The sequence below is a fragment of the Artibeus jamaicensis genome, unplaced genomic scaffold, assembly GCF_021234435.1.
Source record: "Artibeus jamaicensis isolate MK-2021 breed Jamaican fruit bat unplaced genomic scaffold, CSHL_Jam_final contig_525, whole genome shotgun sequence".
Lineage (NCBI taxonomy): Eukaryota > Metazoa > Chordata > Mammalia > Chiroptera > Phyllostomidae > Artibeus > Artibeus jamaicensis.
Window position 1 is genome coordinate 17735121 of NW_026521874.1, and position 26268 is coordinate 17761388.

The following is a 26268-nucleotide window of genomic DNA, read 5'->3' on the forward strand; positions in this document are numbered from 1 at the left end:
CTTATGGTTTTGATTTGCATTTTCCTAGTGGCTAGTGATGTTGGTCTTCTTTTTCATGTGTTTGTCATGTATTCCATTCTTTTCTTGAGCTGAATCAAGCCCTGTTGGATAGAATCAAGCCCGAATGGGAAGAACCGGGCTGTCCAGGGGAGTGTCTTAGATGTGCCTGTGGCACACTCTGAGACTGTCTTGACCTGAGCTTGCTGAATTCTCCTCTAGGTCCTGTGTGAGAATCTTGCCCTGTGGGAGTTCACTGAAGGGCTCTGGGAAGCGGGCAGACTTGCATGCTAAACGTGCAGTCCAGTTCCCTTTCTGCCTCATGTGTCCTGGTGACCCCTTCTGTTCCTGACCTCATTCCAGTCCTTGCCCCAGACTTTGGGCATTTTTCTGCTGGCTGCATCTTTCCCAAGGATAACAGCTGTGTCTTGGGGAGCTCTCCTCCTTTGCCTGGATGGATTCCTTATTGCTTGTTTATCTGGAGCTGACTCCCCATAACCTGTGTCTACTTCAGCCTCACTGAATTCTTCTCCCTACCACCTACTCATTACCAGTTACTTTAGGTTTCTCAGCCTTCCAAGTTCCCTAGACACTTTCTCTTAGTTCTGAGTAGAGTGGGTTGGAGATTATATATATCTCTCCCTTGAACAACTCAAGGGTTGAGGCACTGGCCCCTCACACAGTCAAAAATTTATGTATAACTTGGCCCACAACTCAGGCATGTGCCCTGACTGGGAATCGAACCAGTTGACCCTGTGGTTCACAGCCTGGCACTCAATCTACTGAGCCATACCATCCAGAGCTATATACTGTATTCTTACAATAAAGCTTAGGAAAAGGAAATGTTATTAAGAAAGTCATAAGGAAGAGAAAATACACTTACAGTGTTTCTTGAAAAAAAGTCAATGTGTAAGTGAACCTATGCATTTCAAACCTGTGTTGTTCAAAGATCAACTGTATATATCACCTATCTACTCTCAAGGACTTTAAAGACTTGAAATGGGGAAAAAATCACTCAAACTATAAAGTAATACTGTATTTTCCCCAGGCTATATGTTAGCATTTGAAATAGGGACTTTCTGGAGACATTAACCAAAGGGTGGTTATTCCCAGGAAGATTTTTTTTGGGGGATGGAAAGTAGGACTGATAAATGGAAGTTGCTGGGAGGTAGATTTTTGTTCCAGTATAAAAGAGAAGTTTGAGAGCCTTGGAGGTGGTGAGCTGCTTGTGACCTCGGAGGTGACCAAGCTGGGGAAACTAGCTGACCTGTTGGTAAAGGAACTTTCTGGGTCACTTAGAAGGCTGCAGAAGGGATGCTGGGCTCCTACGCACTTTAGAGGGCTCTCTTTTGCATCCCTGCTCTTAGAAGCCCTTGCCCTCTTTCATTTGGGTGGCTCCTTCCTTCTGTAGGACCAGTAATCCTGTGGGCTTTGTGTTGCCAGAGGCAGCTGCCAGGGCAGGTGTCTCCTGCAGGTGACCTGGCAGCTTATCTCTGTGCCCCATCTCTCCCCTGCCTCATCTGCCTTACCTCCTAGAGTAGAAATAACTCAGGGCCAAACATTAACTGTGAAACCATAAAACCACATGAAGTGCAGGTGGCCCCCAGTGGCCTTGACTCTCTGTGCCCTGTTATCAGGGAATGCTGGCTCTCCTCCCTGTGGGTGGGGAGGGTGGGGTGGCTGGTATGGTGGGGGACCCAGCAGCCTAGGCTTTCACCCTGGCAGAGCAGAGGGCAGATGATGCCTCTGTGGCCTGAGGGTTGTTTAGAGTCCAATCCTTGTGGCTTGGAAAGAACACAGCAGCATCTTTTGGTAGCAATGGACCATGTGTCCTCACTTGGATAATCAGGAACTTTCCCAGTTGCTGTGGGTCTGGCGTGCACATGCATGTCTACACTGGCTGCACAGATGTCTACATGGTACTGAAAAACATGCCCACCACCATGTACCCTGGAGTAGATCCATCCATGCACTGTGTCTTACTCATCCCCAGAATCTTGCACAGTGCCCACATCAGCATATCATTCTTGGACTGATGGGTGGATAGTGAGTGGAAAATATTTATCTTTCCACCTACTGATCTACATGTGTATACATTTTGAGAAGGGGACTGTGGATAGCCCCAGATGTCCGCTACACCTACAACACACATATACACTCAAACTAAACACAGTAGCATGAATGCACCTGTCCATGCACACCTGTACCTACTAGTCAGATGCATATGGACATAGGCATATATTTACAGATTCCTGAATGACCCAGCTAAACAGCAAAGGTGGTGGCTATGATGAGGGAATATGGTCCCATGGGCACAGGACAGGATGAAGACGATATTTCAGCTGTGCAGCCCATGTCCCAGTTGTGAACTGGGATGCTTACCTACATTCCAAAACTTTCACCCCTCTGCTCTCCATGCTAAGCAAGGCAGTGCACAGGAGGGGATGGCGGGGGTGGAGGGGAACCCAGCAGCAGGACCACCTTCTGCATCTCCTGGCCCCTTATAAGCAACCTCTTGGAGAAAATGTATTGATCTGGAACGGCTCCAGGCTGTTACTCTTTTAGAGAATGGTGATAAAAGAGGGGAGAAAAAACAATTCTGGAATCTCAAGGGGTGCAGCCCCAAACAGGCTGGAGCCAGTGTGAAAGTATTTATAAAGTGTGTGTGTGGGCTCACATGATGTTACAAGGGTGGTCCCAGGCTGCAGTTTCCTAAAATGGGGTGAAGCTGTGATTTCAGTGTGTACTGCACACCCCAAAGCCCAAACTCTGGAGGCAGGAACTCCAGTGCATGGTTTGGGTCTCCCACCAGCTTGCCCCGTGGCCCTAAGGAGATTGTTTCACATGCAGGTAAGTAAGTGGTCTGCCTGCGTCACAGGGTTCCTGAGAGGATCGGGGAGCAAAGAGAACCCACAGGTGCTTTGAAGAGTTCAGAACTGTTCCTAGTGGTCAGGGCTCATTTCTCAGCCCTGTGAAAGGTGTCTGAAGCATGCCAGCATCCCGAACAAGGAATCTGTGCATGGGGTAAGAGGTTGCACACAGCACAGTTTCAACTCCCAAGGGGAGTAGCCAAGTAGGAGGAAGTACCCATGGGAGAGGTCACTACAACCCCTTTGGCTGGTGCTCAGCACCTCCCTCCGGATATGGATCAGTATAGCCAGGTGATCAGAAGGCTGTGGTCCCAGGGCCTGGGGGGAGGTTTCAGGGAGGAAGTGAGGATTGGCAAAGTTTAGTTGAGGAGAGGGGAAGTGGGGGCAGTGGAGCAGTCCTGGTGGAGGGTCGGGGGATGGCAGCCGGGTCATGGAGGCAGAAGAGCAAGGATGCCTGACCAGAGTCACAAAGGGTAAAGATTAAAAGAGAAGACAGGAGCAACAAGGTTAATTTTTGAGTCCTTTCTGGAACTGACCCAGGGCAATGGTTAATCGTTTGACCCTTCAGGAATTAGTTGGACCCTGTCCCAGGTGGGCATGTGAACACACCTGGAGAATCTCTATGGCCCAGAGTAGGGCTGAGGTGGGGGCACTTGGAAGTCACCCTGTCCAAATCTGACCCTTTCCCAGAGACAAAACCGAGGCCAGGAGAGGCCAAGTAGAGGGATGGAGGTTTCCCAGGAAGTTAGGGGCAGAGCCAGAATTTGAACTCAGGTCTCCTAGTCTGGTGCTTTTTCTGGGTCTGAAAAGTGGGCTGAGGTTTGGAGGCTTCTTACCTAGTGGGAAATATTGCTGCATTTGGATCCTGCCTTGTACGTATTTGTTGATTATTTCTGTGTGCAGAGCCTGAGATTATCCATTGGCCAGACTCCTGTAAGTAACTGAAGTAGGTAGCTCCCTATGCCAGGGGATTCCAGGGATGACCAAGGCTCTGTGTTCCTACCTGGCTAACTGATAGCTAACATTCCACTGGGAGACCTTCGTGCCCATGGAGTTAGGCTTTGATCTTCTTTGAAATGCTGTTCTGCCTCGGGGGTGGGGGAAGACCATGTGTAGTAATCTGGGAGTCACTTGCTGATAGCTCAGTGTTAATGGGGCAATGGGGCAAGCAGAGCCTGTCTGAGAGCCAGTATTGATGGGGAGAGAAAGTGAGAAGGTATTCAGAGCTAGGAAATGATGAGGGCAGCCCAGGGGCTCCAGTCCTAGCAACAGAGCTAGAGGTTAGAGCTCAGTTTAAGAATCAGGTGGGTATTTTTTTCTTGTTAAAAAAGCAGTGTCCCCTCATTACAGAATAAGAAGATGCAGAAGAAATAAGCTCCACAGTCCTATTCACCCCTCCCCACTTAGGTGGCCACGGTCAATGCCTAGGTATATGCCCCTGCAGTCTCTTCTCTATGCCTATACTGTGTGTATGTGTGTGCGTATAATGTACACATGAGGATATATGTGTAGATCTTGTTTATAGATATGCTATCTGTTCTTCAGATACACAATTCAGATATGCATATAGATATGCAATGTTCTGCAATATCTAGAACCTTTGGTTAGGATAAGAGACCTCAATTAAAACATAATCTTCCCCTTTGACCAGCCAATTTTTAGTTATCTTCCCACTCACTGATATGGTTGATCATATCATGATAAGTAAGAGGAAATGTCTTTTGAATTATTTCATTGACCACAAAGTCTTCTACAGAAACGGTGTTTTATACACACATACACCCTGCTCAGTGGCAAAGGCACAGACTTCGGAACACAAGCAACTTTGCAAGGAATCTGCCACATGTGCTAGAGAGCTTATCTACTTCATCGTGCACACACAGCAAAAAACAAAATAAAAATAACACACACACACACACACACACACACTCTCTCTCTTTCTCTCTTAGATGACTCTTAAGTTTGGAAGGACAAACACTAAGTGAAAAAAATAAGAATATTAATTTCCATTCATTGGGTGCTCGCTGAGTGCTCATGATTAAGTACTTTACATATACTGTCTCACATGATTGTCATAGTAATGGTATCAAGTAAACGTTGGCACCCCCCTGGTTTCCCACAGGGAGACTGACGCTGTGGCAAAGTCCAGGTGCCCCAGGGGCTTGTTTGCCCATCAGAGTTTGGAATCCGTGTGGTATATAGCTTGCCTGAGGTCATACAACTAGTATACCACAGAAGCAAACTTTGAATGCATCTGTGTTCTGGCTAGAAAATATTTGTTCTTAACCACTAAGACCTCATCTGTCTGTATTTCCATGGCAGGGAGAGAGAAGGAACACGGATTTAATTTTTATTGAACAGCAGCATGAGATGTCTTCCACAGCTAGTATCCTCACCTTAGAAGGAACAGATGTTTTTAAAAAAATTGCGGTAAGATAAAGACAACATTCAATTTACTTATTAAGTTATGATTATGATTATGATTATGATTTTAAAGAGAGGAGAAAGGAGGGAGAAAGAGGGAGAGAAACATCAACTGGTTGCCTCTTCCACATACCCAACTGGGGATCTGGTCTGCAACCCAGGCATGTGCCCTGACTGGGAATTGAACTGGTGACCTCTTGGTCTACAGGCTGGCTGGCACTCAGTCCACTGAGCCATGCCAGCCAGGGCTTATTAAGTTATTCTTAAGTGTGCAATTCAAAGGCATTAAGTACATTCATGGTGTTGTACAACCATCCCCACTATTTCCAGAGCTTTCTCATCATCCCAGACAGAAACTCTGTACCTATTAAACAATTAAATGCCCCGCTACACTCCCTCCCCAACTCCTTGGTAACCACTATTGCAAGTTTTGTCTCTATAAATTTGCCTATTCTAGGTGCCTCATATAATACCGAATGTTTTCAGGATTCACCCATGTTGTAACATGTATGAGAATTAGAAGGAACAGCTTTAAGATAAAGAAAAAGCCAGAAAGATATCTTCCTTTATTAGGTAAAGTTCACATGGAGAACATTATCTCAAGTGGTGCTATAGTCAGCAAACAAAAGAGATTCAGTGTGGGTTTAGGCACAGTCTGTGTGAGCATTCTCTGTCTTTTGTTTAAAAGGTAAAACGGGCCCATGGAATTATACAGGTTTCAAGCGTACAACATAATAATTCAGTAGACAAATGAGCATTCTTGAACCAGTTAGTCAGGTTTTCTTTTCCTCTTCCTCCTCTTTCTCCTCCCAGTGTCTTTCCTCACCTGTGGGATGCCCTTTTCCTTTCCCTCCTCGGTTCCTCCAGGAAATCACCTGCAGGGCAGGACCCACTGAGACACAGCGTGGAGCAGGAGACAGTGCCCTGCAGCAGGCACCAGGAGACCAGGGTTTCACACTGGCTTTGACCCCAGATAATCGTGGGCCAGTCTCTTTTCTCTGGGCTTATGCCCCTCATTAGTATCATTATAGGGTTGGCTTGGCTCACCCTTAGGTTTTATTCCAGTTTTGGCTTCTCCAGATTTGAAGCTAGAGTCCTGATAAGATGGCAGTGTCGCTTCTTCCAAGGGTGTTTGCAATGAAACATGGGGCAGAGACTTAGGCCACAGGAAGGCTTCCTTATGTGTCTGGGAGAGGTATTTTCCTGTTGTCACACCACCAACGAAAGTACAGCAAAGGCAGGTCCTGAACCCAGCCCCAGAAATTCGCCAGCTCCTAAACTCAGCCCTGACTCATACTCGAGAGTGTGGTTGAGTCATCCTGGGGAACAGGGCCAGGGCCTCATGCCTGACTGGTCCGAATCCCTGTGGGCAGCTGATGTGAATGAGCCTGGATTCCCGGATGTTCCCTCGAAGTTTACTAAGGATTAGTGGGCCTACTGGATCAGAGGAAAGAGTTGCATGGGAAGAATTTGTCATTGAAGAGCAGGAGAGTTGGGGTTTAGTCCCGGGTCTGTTGCTAGCTTTGCTAGTTTTGTGACTTGAGCACGTCCCTTCTCTCTGAGCATCATTTGCTTCATATATAAGCCAATGGGGGTCGAACTCTGTGGTCTCTTCCACATGGTGGCTACCTGGACCTCCCAGTCCCTCAGATGCACTTCCATCTCTGTCTGTTCTTGGAATTTGCCCACCTGGGATGTTCTCTCACTCCATTTCCTGCCTCACTCACCTGGTGCTGTTCTTCACAGCATGTTGTTCAGGGTCCAGGCTACCTCAAAGTGAGAGAGGACTGAACAGAATACTGTATGGAGTGGTAGGGACTGTGGAAAACTTCAGTGTCCCAATGAAGCCATTCAGGTGCTTTTTAAAACATAATGCTAACCAAAAAATATGTCGGTCGTTGAATTTGCCCTGGCACCAGGATTTGTAGCCCCTGGCCTATGGACAAGTAAGGCCCGTTTTCTTGAAGGAGCCTCTCCTGGCACCTCCCAATCCTCTTTTCATAACACATCATTTTATGGTAATTATTTGTGTATTACAGACTTTCCCACTAGGCTGTAAATCCATTTGGGCAGGTGCAAAACTCTTTTATCGTCAACTCTATTCCTAAACTTATCATGGAACTGGTACATGGTAGGTGCTCAGTAAATATTTATGAGGGGTTGATTAATAAGTCATTGTTGAGTGAATTAATATGAAGGTCCTTTGATGATGCTGTTGTTTTCATTTTATCCCATTCTCTGGCCCTGAAAAAATTATAGCGTCAGCCTCACAGTTAATGGTTTAAATTCTTTAGACCTCAGTTATCCCACTTTGTTTGGCTCTGTGTTATGAACTGATTGAGCCCCACTGTTTCCAAACAATGACCTTCAGCTCTCTCAGTGGTGTTTCAGTTGGGAAAGGCAACGAGCAGCCCTGGAGTTGTCCACTCTTCTGTTCATCCAGGGAAGTCAACGGAAACACCGTACCATCCCACACACTTATTCTCAGATCTTTAAAGACCCTTCAATGGGAATGCAGACTGGTGCAGCCACTGTGGGAAACGGTATGGGATTTCCTCAAAAAACTAAAAATGGAACTGCTTCTTGATCCAGCAATTCTGCTGCTGGGAATATACCCTAAGAATCCTCAATCACCAATTCAGAAGAACTTATGCACCCCTGTTTCATAGCAGTGGTATTTGCAGCAGCCAAGTGCTGGATACAGCCTAAGTGCCCATCAGTAAATGAGTGGACCAAAAAAACTGTGGTACATTTACACAATGGAATACTACAGAGCAGAGAGAAGGAACTCCTACCTTTTGCAAGTGTGTGGATACAGCTGGAGACTATTAATGCTAAGTGAAATAAGCCAGTTGGACAAAGACAAATACATTATGGTCTCAGCTATAAGAAGAATCTAATAAAAAATAAACTAATAAACAAAATAGAACCACAGGCAGGGAAACATGGAGCAGACTGACAGTGACCAGAGGGGAGGGGGAAGGGATGATGGTGGACAGAAGGGGAAGGGACTAGTCAAAGAACATGTATGAATGACCCATGGACATGGACAAGAGCTCTGCTCTTCAACCTTCCTTCCTGCCTCTCCAGAGTTAAGTACTATCTTTTTTTAAAATACATTTTATTGATTATACCATTAGTTGTCCCATTCCCCCCCCTTCATTCCCCTCCCCCCTGCACACCTCTCCCCATATTTCCCCCCTTTAGTACATGTCCATGTGTCACAGGTTCTTTAGCTTCTACATTTCCCATACTATTCTTGCCCTCCCCCCTGTCTATTTTCTACCTACCATCTATGCCACTTATTCTCTGTACCTTTTACCCCTCTCTCCTCCCCCAGCTCCCCTGTTGCTAACCCTGCTTGTGATCTCCGTTTCTATGGTTCCACTCTTGATCTAGCTGTCCACGTAGTTTGCTTTGGTTTTGGGTGTGGCTGTTAATAACTGTGAGTTTACTGTCCTCTCACTGTTCATACTTTTTATCTTCTTCTTCTTAGATAAGTCCCTTTTACATTGTATATAATAAGGGCTAGGTGACGATGAGCTCCTTGAACTTAACCTTATCTGAGAAGTGCTTTATCTGCCCTTCCATTCTAAATGAAAGCTTTGCTAGATAGAGCAATCTTGGATGTAGGTCTTTGGATTTCATGGCTTGGAATCCTTCTTTCCAGCCCCTTCTTGCCTGAAAGGTCCCTTTTGAGAAATCCACTGACAGTCTGATGGGAAGTCTTCTGTAGGTGACTGTCCCCTTATCTCTTGCTGCTTCTAGAATTCTCTCCTTCATTTTAATCTTGACTACTGTAATGATGATGTACCTTGGTGTGTTCCTCCTTGGGTCCAACTTCTTTGGGACTCTCTGAGGTTCCTGAGCTTCCTGGAAATCTATTTCCTTTGCCAGATTGGGGAAGTTCTTCTTTATTATTTGTTCAAATAAGTTTTCCACTTGTTGCTGTTCCTCTTCCCCTTCTGGTACCTCTGTAATTCACATGTCGGAACGTTGAAAGATGTCCTTGAGGTTCCTAAGCCTCTCCTTATTTTTTTTTTGAATTCTTGTTTCTTCATTCTTTTCTGTCTGGTTGTTTCTTTCTTCCTTATGGTTCACTTCATTGATTTGAGTCCCAGCTTTCTTTCCATCACTATTGAATCCCTGTGCATTTTGCTTCATTTCACTTAGTGAGGCCTTCATTTTTTCATCTAATTTGTGACTAAAATCAACCAGTTCAGTGAGTGTTTTGAACTGTGTATCTGATAGGTTGGCTATCTCTTGGTCACTTAGAAGTTTGGCTCTGGGGCTTTGAGCTGTTCTTCTGTTTGAGCCATGTTTTGTCTGTTTCTCACCTGTTACATGTGAGGGGTGGAGGCTTATGTGTTCAGTGGGGCAAGTCTACCCAGTCACTGGGTTGTAACTGGGGGCAGGGTCAGAGAGGGAGCAATGGCATTTGTTCTGCTCTGACTCAGATTTTGGTCCCCTCTGCTGCTTCCTACAAGAAAATTGGGCCCTTCTGGTGCTGATTCCCAGGTGGGTGAGCTTGTGTATGTTCTAGGACCCTGTGTGTCTCTCCAACAAACTCTCCTGTGAGGTTGGGAGCCTCTCCTGGCACCTCACCCCTGAAAGTTTTTCCAATTGGTGCTTTTAGGGTTCATTTCCCAGCGCTAGAGCCCTGGGTTGTGTGGTCTTTCTCAGTGTTTTTTCACCTGGTTTCTCTGAGTGTGAATGTGTGACCATGGTCAGCCAGCCACCTTGCACCCCCACTGGATCTGCCTGTTGCCACCCCACACCTGGGATCTGCCAACCATCGCCTGCACACCTGGATTGGTCTGGCAGCCACCGCTTTTTCTTGCCATGATCCCTCTCTGCCAGCCATCAGCTGTGCCCCTCTTACCAGTCTGGATGAATGGTTTGTTGTTGTCGGACTTTGGTACAGTTCTATTTTCTGTCTGTTTTGGTTGTTTTTGTTTGTAAATCTTTGTTGTCCTTAAACTTGGTTGTGGGAGGAGGTATAGTGTTTCCACCTATGCCTCCATCTGGCTGGAAGTCTTATTTATTTATATTTAGAGAAGAGAAGGGAAGGAGAAAGAGAGGGAGAGAAATATCAATGTGTGGTTGCCTCTTGTGTGCCTGGTCCTGGGAACCTGGCCCACAACCCAGGCATGTGTACTGACTGGGAATTGAACCCTTTGGTTCACCGGCCAGCACTCAGCCCACTGAGCCATACTGGCCAGGGCAAAATGTCTTAATATATAACACTAAGACAATAATAATATCTTTGTACAAATGCAGTTGTGAAATACAATGTTTAACATTTTTTTTAAAAGATTTTAATTTATTTATCTTTAGAGGGGAAGGGAAGGAAAGAGGGAGAGAAACATCAATGTATGGTTGCTTCTCATGCATTCCCTGCTGGGAACTGGCCTGCAGGGAATCAGCCTGCAACCCAGGCATGTGCCCTGACTGGGAATGGAACTGTGACTGCCTGGTTCGCAGGCCTGCGCTCAATCCACTGAGCTACACCAGCCAGGGCTCAATGTTTAACAATTTTTAAAAATTTATTTATTTATTTATTTTTAGAGATAGGAAAAGGGAAGGAGAAAGAGTGGGAGAGAAAGATCAATGTGTGGTTGCCTCTCATGTGCCCCCTACTGGGGACCTGGCCTGGAACCCAGGCATGTGCCCTGACTGGGAATCAAACCAGTGACCCTTTGCTTCACAAGCTCGTGCTCAATCCACTGAGCTACACCAGCCAGGGCAATGTTTAAGAATTTTTTGTTGAGAAAGGGACCCATGAGGCCACAGTACCCTGCATCCACAAGAGTCCCACTGTGTCTCTGATAGTATCTACCTTATATGCTTGTTGTGTAAGTCAAGTACCATGTACCATATACTGTGCTGGCCCATAGTAGACAACCAGCAGAGAAAGTTTCCCTTGCCAGCTCAGGCCCATTTAATAGGACTGGTACCTTGGCAAGCTGGTGAATTATTGAATGTGCAAACCTGTGAAGGAGCCACCCAATGAGTTTGAAGGCAGGTCAGCACTAAGGAGCTGCCCTTCTCTCCTGATTTCTTGCTTGGACACCTCCGAGGGCTCTGGAGGCACCTTTGGCCTCATTGAGCAGAGAGAGTTGCTGAGGTGGAGAGGAAGGGAGCCGTGAGGGGTGCTCTGCTTCAGTGGCTGGCCCACAGGGGAAAGGTCTCCAGCTCTGACTCCCTGCCTTTGTTAGGTACAGGCCTGGTGTCCACCTTGCTCGGGAAGGCAATGCCTATGCAGAGTTATTGAAAAGACCCTGCTAGCCGGGTCTTGTTTTTCTTTTCATTGAGGTGAAGTTCACACAATAACATAGTAACTATTTAAGGTGTATAATTTAGTGGCATTTAACACGTTTATATTATTGTGCCATCATCACCTCTAGTTCTAAAATGTTTTTATCACATGAAGGGAAACAAGTACCTGTTAGTGCTCACACCATACTTCTTCCTCCCTTAGTCCCTGACGCCCACTGATCTGCTCTTTGTCTCCATGGACTTACCTATTCTGCACATTTTGTGGATATAGGATCATAATAAGAAGTGGTCTTTTGTATCTGCCTTCTTTCACTCAGCATGCTGTTTGCAGGCATGTCCACGTTGCAGTATGTACCCCCACTTCATTTCTTTTTATAGATGAATATCATTCCGTCGGGTGGGTCAACCCATTTGGTTCATCCTCTTATCAGCTGATGGACATTTGGGTTGTTTCCAACGTTTGGCTAATGTTCACTACGACAAACATTCAGGTTCATGTTTCTGTGTTGGTGTGTTTTCAACCCCTTTGAGGCACATATCTACAAGTGGAATTTCAGGATCCTATGGTAATTCTGTGTTTGACTTTTTTGATGAACTCTCAAATACTGGCTGCGGCATTTTACATTCCCACCTGCAGTGCATGAGGGTTGATTTCTCCATATCATCACCAGCACTTGCTATTGATTGGTTGATTGATTGATTATAGCCATCCTAGAGGGTAGGAAGTGGTATATCCTTATGGTTTTGATTTGCATTTTCCTAGTGGCTAGTGATGTTGGTCTTCTTTTTCATGTGTTTGTCATGTATTCCATTCTTTTCTTGAGCTGAATCAAGCCCTGTTGGATAGAATCAAGCCCGAATGGGAAGAACCGGGCTGTCCAGGGGAGTGTCTTAGATGTGCCTGTGGCACACTCTGAGACTGTCTTGACCTGAGCTTGCTGAATTCTCCTCTAGGTCCTGTGTGAGAATCTTGCCCTGTGGGAGTTCACTGAAGGGCTCTGGGAAGCGGGCAGACTTGCATGCTAAACGTGCAGTCCAGTTCCCTTTCTGCCTCATGTGTCCTGGTGACCCCTTCTGTTCCTGACCTCATTCCAGTCCTTGCCCCAGACTTTGGGCATTTTTCTGCTGGCTGCATCTTTCCCAAGGATAACAGCTGTGTCTTGGGGAGCTCTCCTCCTTTGCCTGGATGGATTCCTTATTGCTTGTTTATCTGGAGCTGACTCCCCATAACCTGTGTCTACTTCAGCCTCACTGAATTCTTCTCCCTACCACCTACTCATTACCAGTTACTTTGGGTTTCTCAGCCTTCCAAGTTCCCTAGACACTTTCTCTTAGTTCTGAGTAGAGTGGGTTGGAGATTATATATATCTCTCCCTTGAACAACTCAAGGGTTGAGGCACTGGCCCCTCACACAGTCAAAAATTTATGTATAACTTGGCCCACAACTCAGGCATGTGCCCTGACTGGGAATCGAACCAGTTGACCCTGTGGTTCACAGCCTGGCACTCAATCTACTGAGCCATACCATCCAGAGCTATATACTGTATTCTTACAATAAAGCTTAGGAAAAGGAAATGTTATTAAGAAAGTCATAAGGAAGAGAAAATACACTTACAGTGTTTCTTGAAAAAAGTCAATGTGTAAGTGAACCTATGCATTTCAAACCTGTGTTGTTCAAAGATCAACTGTATATATCACCTATCTACTCTCAAGGACTTTAAAGACTTGAAATGGGGAAAAAATCACTCAAACTATAAAGTAATACTGTATTTTCCCCAGGCTATATATTAGCATTTGAAATAGGGACTTTCTGGAGACATTAACCAAAGGGTGGTTATTCCCAGGAAGATTTTTTTTTGGGGATGGAAAGTAGGACTGATAAATGGAAGTTGCTGGGAGGTAGATTTTTGTTCCAGTATAAAAGAGAAGTTTGAGAGCCTTGGAGGTGGTGAGCTGCTTGTGACCTCGGAGGTGACCAAGCTGGGGAAACTAGCTGACCTGTTGGTAGAGGAACTTTCTGGGTCACTTAGAAGGCTGCAGAAGGGATGCTGGGCTCCTACGCACTTTAGAGGGCCCTCTTTTGCATCCCTGCTCTTAGAAGCCCTTGCCCTCTTTCATTTGGGTGGCTCCTTCCTTCTGTAGGACCAGTAATCCTGTGGGCTTTGTGTTGCCAGAGGCAGCTGCCAGGGCAGGTGTCTCCTGCAGGTGACCTGGCAGCTTATCTCTGTGCCCCATCTCTCCCCTGCCTCATCTGCCTTACCTCCTAGAGTAGAAATAACTCAGGGCCAAACATTAACTGTGAAACCATAAAACCACATGAAGTGCAGGTGGCCCCCAGTGGCCTTGACTCTCCGTGCCCTGTTATCAGGGAATGCTGGCTCTCCTCCCTGTGGGTGGGGAGGGTGGGGTGGCTGGTATGGTGGGGGACCCAGCAGCCTAGGCTTTCACCCTGGCAGAGCAGAGGGCAGATGATGCCTCTGTGGCCTGAGGGTTGTTTAGAGTCCAATCCTTGTGGCTTGGAAAGAACACAGCAGCATGTTTCCGTAGCAATGGACCATGTGTCCTCACTTGGGTAATCAGGAACTTTCCCAGTTGACGTGGGTCTGGATGTGCACATGCATGTCTACACTGGCTGCACAGATGTCTACATGGTACTGAAAAACATGCCCACCACCATGTACCCTGGAGTAGATCCATCCATGCACTGTGTCTTACTCATCCCCAGAAACTTGCACAGTGCCCGCATCAGCACATCATTCTTGGACCGATGGATGGATAGTGAGTGGAAAATATTTATCTTTCCACATACTCATCTACATGTGTATACATTTTGAGAAGGGCACAGTGGATAGCCCCAGATGTCCGCTACACCTACAACACACATATACACTCAAACTAAACACAGTAGCATGAATGCACCTGCCCATGCACACCTGTACCTACTAGTCAGATGCATATGGACATAGGCATATATTTACAGATTCCTGAATGACCCAGCTAAACAGCAAAGGTGGTGGCTATGATGAGGGAATATGGTCCCATGGACACAGGACAGGATGAAGATGATATTTCAGCTGTGCAGCCCATGTCCCAGTTGTGAACTGGGATGCTTACCTACATTCCAAAACTTTAACCCCCTCTGCTCTCCATGCTAAGCAAGGCAGTGCACAGGAGGGGGAGGGCGGGGGTGGAGGGGAACCCAGCAGCAGGACCACCTTCTGCATCTCCTGGTCCCTTATAAGCAACCTCTTGGAGAAAATGTATTGATCTGGAACAGCTCCAGGCTGTTACTCTTTTAGAGAATGGTGATAAAAGAGGGGAGAAAAACAATTCTGGAATCTCAAGGGGTGCAGCCCCAAACAGGCTGGAGCCAGTGTGAAGGTATTTATAAAGTGTGTGTGTGGGCTCACATGATGTTACAAGGGTGGCCCCAGGCTGCAGTTTCTTAAAATGGGGTGAAGCTGTGATTTCAGTGCGTACTGCACACCCCAAAGCCCAAACTCTGGGGGCAGGAACTCCAGTGCATGGTTTGGGCTCTCCCACCAGCTTGCCCCGTGGCCCTAAGGAGATTGTTTCACATGCAGGTAAGTAAGTGGTCTGCCTGCGTCACAGGGTTCCTGAGAGGATCGGGGAGCAAAGAGAACCCACAGGTGCTTTGAAGAGTTCAGAACTGTTCCTAGTGGTCAGGGCTCATTTCTCAGCCCTGTGAAAGGCATCTGAAGCATGCCAGCATCCCGAACAGTGAATCTGTGCATGGGGTAAGAGGTTGCACACAGCACAGTTTCAACTCCCAAGGGGAGTAGCCAAGTAGGAGGAAGTACCCATGGGAGAGGTCACTACAACCCCTTTGGCTGGTGCTCAGCACCTCCCTCCGGATATGGATCAGTATAGCCAGGTGATCAGAAGGCTGTGGTCCCAGGGCCTGGGGGGAGGTTTCAGGGAGGAAGTGAGGATTGGCAAAGTTTAGTTGAGGAGAGGGGAAGTGGGGGCAGTGGAGCAGTCCTGGTGGAGGGTCGGGGGATGGCAGCCGGGTCATGGAGGCAGAAGAGCAAGGATGCCTGACCAGAGTCACAAAGGGTAAAGATTAAAAGAGAAGACAGGAGCAACAAGGTTAATTTTTGAGTCCTTTCTGGAACTGACCCAGGGCAATGGTTAATCGTTTGACCCTTCAGGAATTAGTTGGACCCTGTCCCAGGTGGGCATGTGAACACACCTAGAGAATCTCTATGGCCCAGAGTAGGGCTGAGGTGGGGGGACTTGGAAGTCACCCTGTCCAAATCTGACCCTTTCCCAGAGACAAAACTGAGGCCAGGTGAGGCCAAGTAGAGGGACGGAGGTTTCCCAGGAAGTTAGGGACAGAGCCAGAATTTGAACTCAGGTCTCCTAGTCTGGTGCTTTTTCTGGGTCTGAAAAGTGGGCTGAGGTTTGGAGGCTTCTTACCTAGTGGGAAATATTGCTGCGTTTGGATCCTGCCTTGTACATATTTGTTGGTTATTTCTGTGTGCAGAGCCTGAGATTATCCATTGGCCAGACTCCTGTAAGTAACTGAAGTAGGTAGCTCCCTATGCCAGGGGATTCCAGGGATGACCAAGGCTCTGTGTTCCTACCTGGCTAACTGATAGCTAACATTCCACTGGGAGACCTTCGTGCCCATGGAGTTAGGCTTTGATCTTCTTTGAAATGCTGTTCTGCCTCGGGGGTGGGGGAAGACCATGTGTAGTAATCTGGGGAGTCACTTGCTGATAGCTCAGTGTTAATGGGGCAATGGGGCAAGCAGAGCCTGTCTGAGAGCCAGTATTGATGGGGAGAGAAAGTGAGAAGGTATTCAGAGCTAGGAAATGATGAGGGCAGCCCAGGGGCTCCAGTCCTAGCAACAGAGCTAGAGGTTAGAGCTCAGTTTAAGAATCAGGTGGGTATTTTTTTCTTGTTAAAAAAGCAGTGTCCCCTCATTACGGAATAAGAAGAAGATGCAGAAGAAATAAGCTCCACAGTCCTATTCACCCCTCCCCACTTAGGTGGCCACAGTCAATGCCTAGGTATATGCCCCTGCAGTCTCTTCTCTATGCCTATACTGTGTGTATGTGTGTGCGTATAATGTACACATGAGGATATATGTGTAGATCTTGTTTATAGATATGCTATCTGTTCTTCAGATACACAATTCAGATATGCATATAGATATGCAATGTTCTGCAATATCTAGAACCTTTGGTTAGGATAAGAGACCTCAATTAAAACATAATCTTCCCCTTTGACCAGCCAATTTTTAGTTATCTTCCCACTCACTGATATGGTTGATCATATCATGATAAGTAAGAGGAAATGCCTTTTGAATTATTTCATTGACCACAAAGTCTTCTACGGAAACGGTGTTTTATACACACATACACCCTGCTCAGTGGCAAAGGCACAGACTTCGGAACACAAGCAACTTTGCAAGGAATCTGCCACATGTGCTAGAGAGCTTATCTACTTCATCATGCACACACAGCAAAAAACAAAATAAAAATAACACACACGCACACACACTCTTAGATGACTCTTAAGTTTGGAAGGACAAACACTAAGTGAAAAAAATAAGAATATTAATTTCCATTCATTGGGTGCTCGCTGAGTGCTCATGATTAAGTACTTTACATATACTGTCTCACATGATTGTCATAGTAATGGTATCAAGTAAACGTTGGCACCCCCTGGTTTCCCACAGGGAGACTGACCCTGTGGCAAAGTCCAGGTGCCCCAGGGGCTTGTTTGCCCATCAGAGTTTGGAATCCGTGTGGTATATAGCTTGCCTGAGGTCATACAACTAGTATACCACAGAAGCAAACTTTGAATGCATCTGTGTTCTGGCTAGAAAATATTTGTTCTTAACCACTAAGACCTCATCTGTCTGTATTTCCATGGCAGGGATGGAGAGAAGGAACACGGATTTAATTTTTATTGAACAGCAGCATGAGATGTCTTCCACAGCTAGTATCCTCACCTTAGAAGGAACAGATGTTTTTTAAAAAAAATTGCGGTAAGATAAAGACAACATTCAATTTACTTATTAAGTTATGATTATGATTATGATTATATTATTTTAAAGAGAGGAGAAAGGAGGGAGTAAGAGGGAGAGAAACATCAACTGGTTGCCTCTTCCACACACCCAACTGGGGATCTGGTCTGCAACCCAGGCATGTGCCCTGACTGGGAATTGAACTGGTAACCTCCTGGTCTACAGGCTGGCTGGCACTCAGTCCACTGAGCCATGCCAGCCAGGGCTTATTAAGTTATTTTTAAGTGTGCAATTCAAAGGCATTAAGTACATTCATGGTGTTGTACAACCATCCCCACTATTTCCAGAGCTTTCTCATCATCCCAGACAGAAACTCTGTACCTATTAAACAATTAAATGCCCCGCTACACTCCCTCCCCAACTCCTTGGTAACCACTATTGCAAGTTTTGTCTCTATAAATTTGCCTATTCTAGGTGCCTCATATAATACCGAATGTTTTCAGGATTCACCCATGTTGTAACATGTATGAGAATTAGAAGGAACAGCTTTAAGATAAAGAAAAAGCCAGAAAGATATCTTCCTTTATTAGGTAGAGTTCACATGGAGAACATTATCTCAAGTGGTGCTATAGTCAGCAAACAAAAGAGATTCAGTGTGGGTTTAGGCACAGTCTGGGTGAGCATTCCCTGTCTTTTATTTAAAAGGTAAAACGGGCCCATGGAATTATACGGGTTTCAAGCATACAACATAATAATTCAGTAGACAAATGAGCATTCCTGAACCAGTTCGTCAAGTTTCCTTTTCCTCTTCCTTCTCTTTCTCCTCCCAGTGTCTTTCCTCACCTGTGGGATGCCCTTTTCCTTTCCCTCCTCGGTTCCTCCAGGAAATCACCTGCAGGGCAGGACCCACTGAGACACAGCATGGAGCAGGAGACAGTGCCCTGCAGCAGGCACCAGGAGACCAGGGTTTCACACTGGCTTTGACCCCAGATAATCGTGGGCCAGTCTCTTTTCTCTGGGCTTATGCCCCTCATTAGTATCATTATAGGGTTGGCTTGGCTCACCCTTAGGTTTTATTCCAGTTTTGGCTTCTCCAGATTTGAAGCTAGAGTCCTGCTAAGATGGCAGTGTCCCTTCTTCCAAGGGTGTTTGCAGTGAAACGTGGGGCAGAGACTTAGGCCACAGGAAGGCTTCCTTATGTGTCCGGGAGAGGTATTTTCCTGTTGTCACACCACCAATGAAAGTACAGCAAAGGCGGGTCCTGAACCCAGCCCCAGAAATTCGCCAGCTCCTAAACTCAGCCCTGACTCACACTCGAGGGTGTGGTTGAGTCATCCTGGGGAACAGGGCCAGGGCCTCATGCCTGACTGGTCCGAATCCCTGTGGGCAGCTGATGTGAATGAGCCTGGATTCCCGGATGTTCCCTCGAATTTTACTAGGGATTAGTGGGCCTACTGGATCAGAGGAAAGAATTGCATGGGAAGAATTTGTCATTGAAGAGCAGGAGAGTTGGGGTTTAGTCCCGGGTCTGTTGCTAGCTTTGCTAGTTTTGTGACTTGAGCACGTCCCTTCTCTCTGAGCATCATTTGATTCATATATAAGCCAATGGGGGTCGAACTCTGTGGTCTCTTCCACATGGTGGCTACCTGGACCTCCCAGTCCCTCAGATGCACTTCCATCTCTGTCTGTTCTTGGAATTTGCCCACCTGGGATGTTCTCTCACTCCATTTCTTGCCTCACTCACCTGGTGCTGTTCTTCACGGCATGTTGTTCAGGGTCCAGGCTACCTCAAAGTGAGAGAGGACTGAACAGAATACTGTATGGAGTGGTAGGGACTGTGGAAAACTTCAGTGTCCCAATGAAGCCATTCAGGTGCTTTTTAAAACATAATGCTAACCAAAAAATATGTCGGTCGTTGAATTTGCCCTGGCACCAGGATTTGCAGCCCCTGGTCTATGGACATGCAAGGCCCGTTTTCTCAAAGGAGCCTCTCCTGGCACCTCCCATTCCTCTTTTCATAACACATCATTTTATGGTAATTATTTGTGTATTACAGACTTTCCCACTAGGCTGTAAATCCATTTGGGCAGGTGCAAAACTCTTTTATCGTCAGCTCTATTCCTAAACTTATCATGGAACTGGTACATGGTAGGTGCTCAGTAAATATTTATGAAATCAGCAAGTGAGGTGTTGATTAATAAGTCATTGTTGAGTGAATTAATATGAGGGTCCTTTGATGATGCTGTTGTTTTCATTTTATCCCATTCTCTGGCCCTGAAAAAATTATAGCGTCAGCCTCACAGTTAATGGTTTAAATTCTTTAGACCTCAGTTATCCTGCTTTGTTTGGCTCTGTGTTATGAACTGATTGAGCCCCACTGTTTCCAAACAATGACCTTCAGCTCTCTCAGTGGTGTTTCAGTTGGGAAAGGCAACGAGCAGCCCTGGAGTTGTCCACTCTTCTGTTCATCCAGGGAAGTCAACGGAAACACTGTACCATCCCACACACTTATTCTCAGATCTTTAAAGACCCTTCAATGGGAATGCAGACTGGTGCAGCCACTGTGGGAAACGGTATGGGATTTCCTCAAAAAACTAAAAATGGAACTGCTTCTTGATCCAGCAATTCTGCTGCTGGGAATATACCCTAAGAATCCTCAATCACCAATTCAGAAGAACTTATGCACCCCTGTTTCATAGCAGTGGTATTTGCAGCAGCCAAGTGCTGGATACAGCCTAAGTGCCCATCAGTAAATGAGTGGACCAAAAAAACTGTGGTACATTTACACAATGGAATACTACAGAGCAGAGAGAAGGAACTCCTACCTTTTGCAACTGTGTGGATACAGCTGGAGACTATTAATGCTAAGTGAAATAAGCCAGTTGGACAAAGACAAATACATTATGGTCTCAGCTATAAGAAGAATCTAATAAAAAATAAACTAATAAACAAAATAGAACCACAGGCAGGGAAACATGGAGCAGACTGACAGTGACCAGAGGGGAGGGGGCAGGGATGATGGTGGACAGAAGGGGAAGGGACTAGTCAAAGAACATGTATGAATGACCCATGGACATGGACAAGAGCTCTGTTCTTCAACCTTCCTTCCTGCCTCTCCAGAGTTAAGTACTATCTTTTTTTAAAATACATTTTATTGATTATACCATTAGTTGTCCCATTCCCCCCCTTCATTCCCCTCCACCCTGCACACCTCTCCCCATATTTCCCCCCTTTAGTACATGTCCATGTGTCACAGGTTCTTTAGCTTCTACATTTCCCATACTATTCTTGCCCTCCCCCCTGTCTATTTTCTACCTACCATCTATGCCACTTATTCTCTGTACCTTTTACCCCTCTCTCCTCCCCCAGCTCCCCTGTTGCTAACCCTGCTTGTGATCTCCATTTCTATGGTTCCACTCCTGATCTAGCTGTGCACTTGGTTTGCTTTGGTTTTAGGTGTGGCTGTTAATAACCGTGAGTTTACTGTCCTCTCACTGTTCATACTTTTTATCTTCTTCTTCTTAGATAAGTCCCTTTAACATTGCATATAATAAGGGCTAGGTGACGATGAGCTCCTTGAACTTAACCTTATCTGAGAAGTGCTTTATCTGCCCTTCCATTCTAAATGCAAACTTTGCTGGATAGAGCAATCTTGGATGTAGGTCTTTGGATTTCATGGCTTGGAATCCTTTCCAGCCCCTTCTTGCCTGAAAGGTCCCTTTTGAGAAATCCACTGACAGTCTGATGGAAAGTCTTTTGTAGGTGACTGTCCCCTTATCTCTTGCTGCTTCTAGAATTCTCTCCTTCATTTTAATCTTGACTACTGTAATGGTGATGTACCTTGGTGTGTTCCTCCTTGGGTCCAACTTCTTTGGGACTCTCTGAGGTTCCTGAGCTTCCTGGAATTCTATTTCCTTTGCCAGATTGGGGAAGTTCTTCTTTATTATTTGTTCAAATAAGTTTTCCACTTGTTGCCGTTCCTCCTCTTCTTCTGGTATCCCTATAATTTGGGTGTTGGAGCATTTCAAGATGTCTTGAAGGTTCCTAAGCCTCTCCTCATTTTTTAAAATTCTTGTTTCTTCATTCTTTTCTTTATGGTTGTTTCTTTCTTTCTTCTGGTTCATTCCATTGATTTGAGTGCCAGGTTTCCTTCCATCACTATTGGTTCCCTGTGCATTTTGCTTCATTTCCCTTAGTGTGGCCTTCATTTTTTCATCTAATTTGTGACTAAAATCAACCAGTTTTGTGAGCATCCTGATCACCAGTGTTTTGAACTGTGCATCTGATAACTTGGCTGTGGGACTTTAAGCTGTTCTTCTGCTTGAGCCATAATGTTTTGGTCTGTTCAAGCCTGTTACATATGAGGGGCATAGGCTAACGTGTTCACCAGGGTGGGTCTACCCAGTCACTGGGTTGTGACTGGGGGCAGGGTCAGAGAGGGGACAATGGCATTTGTTCTGCTCTCTGTAGAATTTTGGTCCCCTCTGTTACTTCCCGGAAGGAAATTTGGCTCTTCTGGTGCTGATTCCCAGGTGGGTGGGCTTGTGTATGTTCTAGGACCCTTGGAACTCTCCAACAAACTCTCCTGTGAGGTTGGGAGCCTCTCCCGGCACCTCAACCTTCAAAAGTTTTTCCTTGGTGCTTGTAGGCTTTATTTCCCAGTGCTGTGGCCCTGGGTTGTGTGGTCTTTCTCACTGTTAATTTTTTCACCTGGTTTATCTGAGTGTGAATGTGTGACCATGGTTCCAGCTGCCTTACGCCCTCACTGGGTCTGCTTGTTGCCACCCCACACCTGGGATCTGCCAACCGCCGCATGTGCGCCTGGGTTGGTCTTGCAGCCACTGCTTTTTCCTGCCATGACCCCTCTCTGCTGGCTGCACCCCTCTTACGTGTCTGCATGAATGGTTCGTTGTTGTTGGACTTTGGTACAGTTCAATTTTCTGTCTGTTTTATTTATGTTTTTGTTTGTAAATCTTTATTGTCCTTAAACTTGGTTGTGTGAGGAGGTACAGTGTTTCCACCTTCACCTCCATCTTGGCCTCCCCAGAGTTAACTCTCTTGAAGTTGCCATTTATCGTCTCAATATTTATTTTTATACTTTATTTCTACATATGTGTGTATTCTCTCTCTTTTTCTTGATCTCTCTCTCTTTAAACACACACATACACACACATTGTTTTGTGTGCTTTTAAAATGGTTGTAAATAGAAGCATACTGTAAAATTCTTTGCAACTTGTTTTTCTCACTCAACATTGTGTTTTTGAGATTTCACCCTGTTGACACCTATTATGGCTATACAATATTCCCTCCTAAAGATAAGTTCCTATCGAATGTACAGTTATAGTATTTCCTTTAAAAAATTGCAAGCAGAGCTGTAAGGAACGTTTTCATATCCATCACTTTGTGCATAATATGTGTAAGAGTTCGTTTAGGGTGGGCACCTACAAGCCAAGCACTTAAAACTATATATGCACATCTAATCTTTACCTTTCCCAGGTATGACCAAATTTTATTCAAAGTATTTGTACTAATGCATGCTCCTACCAGTAATGTAAAAAAAAAAAACCCCACTCCTTTACCTCCTTTTTAATACCTGCTGTTTTTAGCCTTTTTTCACATTGATCAACCTGATAGGTTGATAATAAAATATTTAATTGTATATTTCCTTTATTGCCATTGAAGCAGAGCATCTTTTTATATGATTATTGGCCCATTGGGTTTCCTCATTTCCTACCACCTTTTCCATCCTGTTAGGTCATTGTTTTTTATTGAATTATAAGAACTCTTTATATATTCTGGGTGTTTGCTTTTGTGCATGTTTATTGCCTGTCTTCACAAACTTCATCGCTGAATGAAGAGAACAGGCAATGGAATGTGGTGAGTGCTATGACCAGTTCTCGGGGCTATGAGGTGTAAAGGGGCATGGCCAGGACACTGAAGGCAGATTTTAGAGGGCGTGGGAGGCTTCTTGAAAGTGACATTTAATCTGAGATCCAGATAAGGTAGCCAATTGGGGAGCTGAGCTTTATCTTCTTTTTTTTATCCCTCCAAACACACTTTTCCCACACACTACCTTCTACTTAGTGAGCATTATTTAGTGTTTGTAGAAGTGAAATGGAAGTGAGATAGAGGAGGGATATGGAGCAGGTGTGACCTTGTAGTATCTCTCAAATTTTACTCAGTTTAAAAGTGTAGAGAAAATTCAGCTTCCTTGTGTGTATGTTTGAGACTTAACAAATTTCGGAATTGAACTAGTTCTAAGAGGGCATTGAACCTAATCTTTCACCCAGTGCTGGAATGCCCTGCATCTTAGGTAGGTGGTTAACCTGCTGTTGCTGTTGAGTCCCTGAGCCTGAGAAGCTCAGTCCTTCATGAGGCATCCCATCTATTTGCAGATTAACTGGTTATTATAAATCTCTCCTATTGGGCTCCATGCCCTTTGCACCCATGGTTTTCTGTCTTCCCACTGGAAACAAACAGACAACAAACAAACACACAGAATACCTGTTCATTCTACCTGCTTGCCCTGCAGATACCTAAAGACAGTACCCTTGTATGTTTTGAGTATCCTTGTCTCCAAATGAATTATTGCTAGAACAGTCAACCTCCATTTTATTCTGAGGCATTCATGGATCGCCTTGCCCAGCTTCATGAGATTTTGTTACTGAGCATTATTGGAGTGAGAGGAAAGACTTGACCTCTCTTGAGGAGCCCGGGAAGAAAAGGTAACCCTAGGGGATCTACGTACGTGTGGAAACATAGCTACCCTGGGCTCTGGTTCTTAACCTTGATTGCATGTTAGAACCACTTGGGAAGTTCTCTTATTAAGGTGTAAAGAAATGGTAGTTCATTCACATTTTGTTGTGAATCATAGATCTTTCATTGCAGTTTTTAATTTACATAAAATTCACTCTTTTGGTGTTCTATGAGTTTTGCCAAAGGCAGTCATATAACTACCACCACAATCAAGGAGACTTTCACCATCCTGCAAAACCCCTGTCTGTCCCTTTGTAGTGAATCCTCCCCACAACTCCTAATGCCTGGCAACCACCGGTTTGCTCTCCATTACGATAGTTTTGTGTATTTCACAGACATAAAATAATATAGTATGTAGCTCGACTTTGACTTCTCCAACTTTGTTATCCTGGTTCAAAATTTGGGTTATATGTGTTCCTTTGCCTTTCTAAGTTTTTGAGTGATCTTATCAATATCTACAAAACACCTTGCTGAGATTTTGATTGGGATTGTGTTGGATCTACAGATTAATTTGGGGGAAAATTGACTTTTTAACAATAACGAGTCTTCCGATCCATGAACATGACATATTTCTCCATTGATTTAGGCCTTGATTTCTTCCCTGAGTGTACTGTAGTTTTTGGCATGCAGATCCTGCACACATCTTGTTAGCTTTGTGCCTTAGCATTTCATTTGTTTGATGCTGTTATAAACAACACTATAAAAAATTCAGTTGGTTCATTGCAAGTATATAGAAATACAATTGATTTTTGTATATTGACCTTGTATCCTGTGATTTTGCTAAATGAATTTTATTAGTTTAGGAGATTTTTGTAGATTCCATGAAATTTTATATGTCGAACATCATGTTGTCTAAGAGTAGAGGCAATTTTTTTTTCTCCCTTTTCAACCAGTGTGTATAGCTTCGCTCCCTTCTTTCTTCCCTTCCCTACTTTGTTCTCTTCCACCACCTCCTTTTTCTTCTTTCCCCACAATGCTCATTGTGCTTGCCAGAATAATGTTGAATAGGAGTAGTGAAAGTGAACTCTCTTGCCTTTTTTTCTGATGGTAGGGGAAAGCTTTTAGTCTTCCACCATTAAATAAGTTGTTAGCTGTAGGTTTTTGGCAGATGTCTTTTGTTAGGTTAAGGAAGTTCTTTTCTATTCTTAGTTTGCTTAGAATTTTTTTTTATTGTGAATGGATATTAAATTTTGAAAAATGCTTTTTCTGCATCTACTGAAGTCATCATTGGGTTGTAGTTTTTGGCTAAAAGAAAGCTGCTGTAAACATTTATGTAATGTTATAAATGATAATACAGTAATAAACTGTTTTGTGTACTCCATAAGTGTAAACCTACTTTTGCCTACCTCTGTATGTTGTCCTAGTCTGATTTAGTTGCTATAAAAAAGTACCACAGACTTGGTAGTGTATAAAAAACAGAACTTTATTTCTCAGTTTCAGATGCTGATACATCCACGATCAAGAAGTTAGCATGACTAAATTTTGGTGATGCCTCTCTTCTTGGTTCACAACTAACACCTTCTCACTGTGTTCTCTCTCTCTCTCTCTCTTTTTTAAACTAAAGATTTTATTCATTTTCTTTTAGAGAGAGAGGAAGGGAGAAAGTAAAAGAGGAAGAGAAACACTAATGTGCAAGAAATACATCGATTGGTTCCCTCTCTCATGCCTCCAACTAGGGACCTGGCCTACAACTCAGGCATGTGTCCTGACAGGGAATCAAACCAAGCAAACTGGTTTCACAGGTTGGCACTCAGTCTGCTGAGCCACATGGTGTTCTTACCTGGTGGAAGGGACTAGGGATCTTTCTGAAGCCTTTAAAAATTATCTTTTGTTTTTGAGAGGATGTTTACTAAAGCTGGGGACAGTGAAACAAGGAAGGGCTTAGGACAGAAGCAGCAGCAGGAGAGAGCTGAGGTGGGGCAGCTTTGGCTCCTTGGAAACGTT

The 26268-nt window shown here is 44.9% G+C and overlaps 1 protein-coding gene across 1 annotated transcript in view; it reads left to right on the plus strand.

Moving 5' to 3' along the window:
* The first annotated feature begins 9791 nt into the window (after positions 1-9791).
* Positions 9792-26268, plus strand: part of SLC5A1 (solute carrier family 5 member 1) — an 80652-nt gene continuing 64175 nt past the window's right edge. The window contains exon 1 of the mRNA XM_053669943.1: positions 9792-9809. The gene's annotated coding sequence lies outside the window, so the exon portion shown is untranslated. The remainder of the gene's footprint in view (positions 9810-26268) is intronic.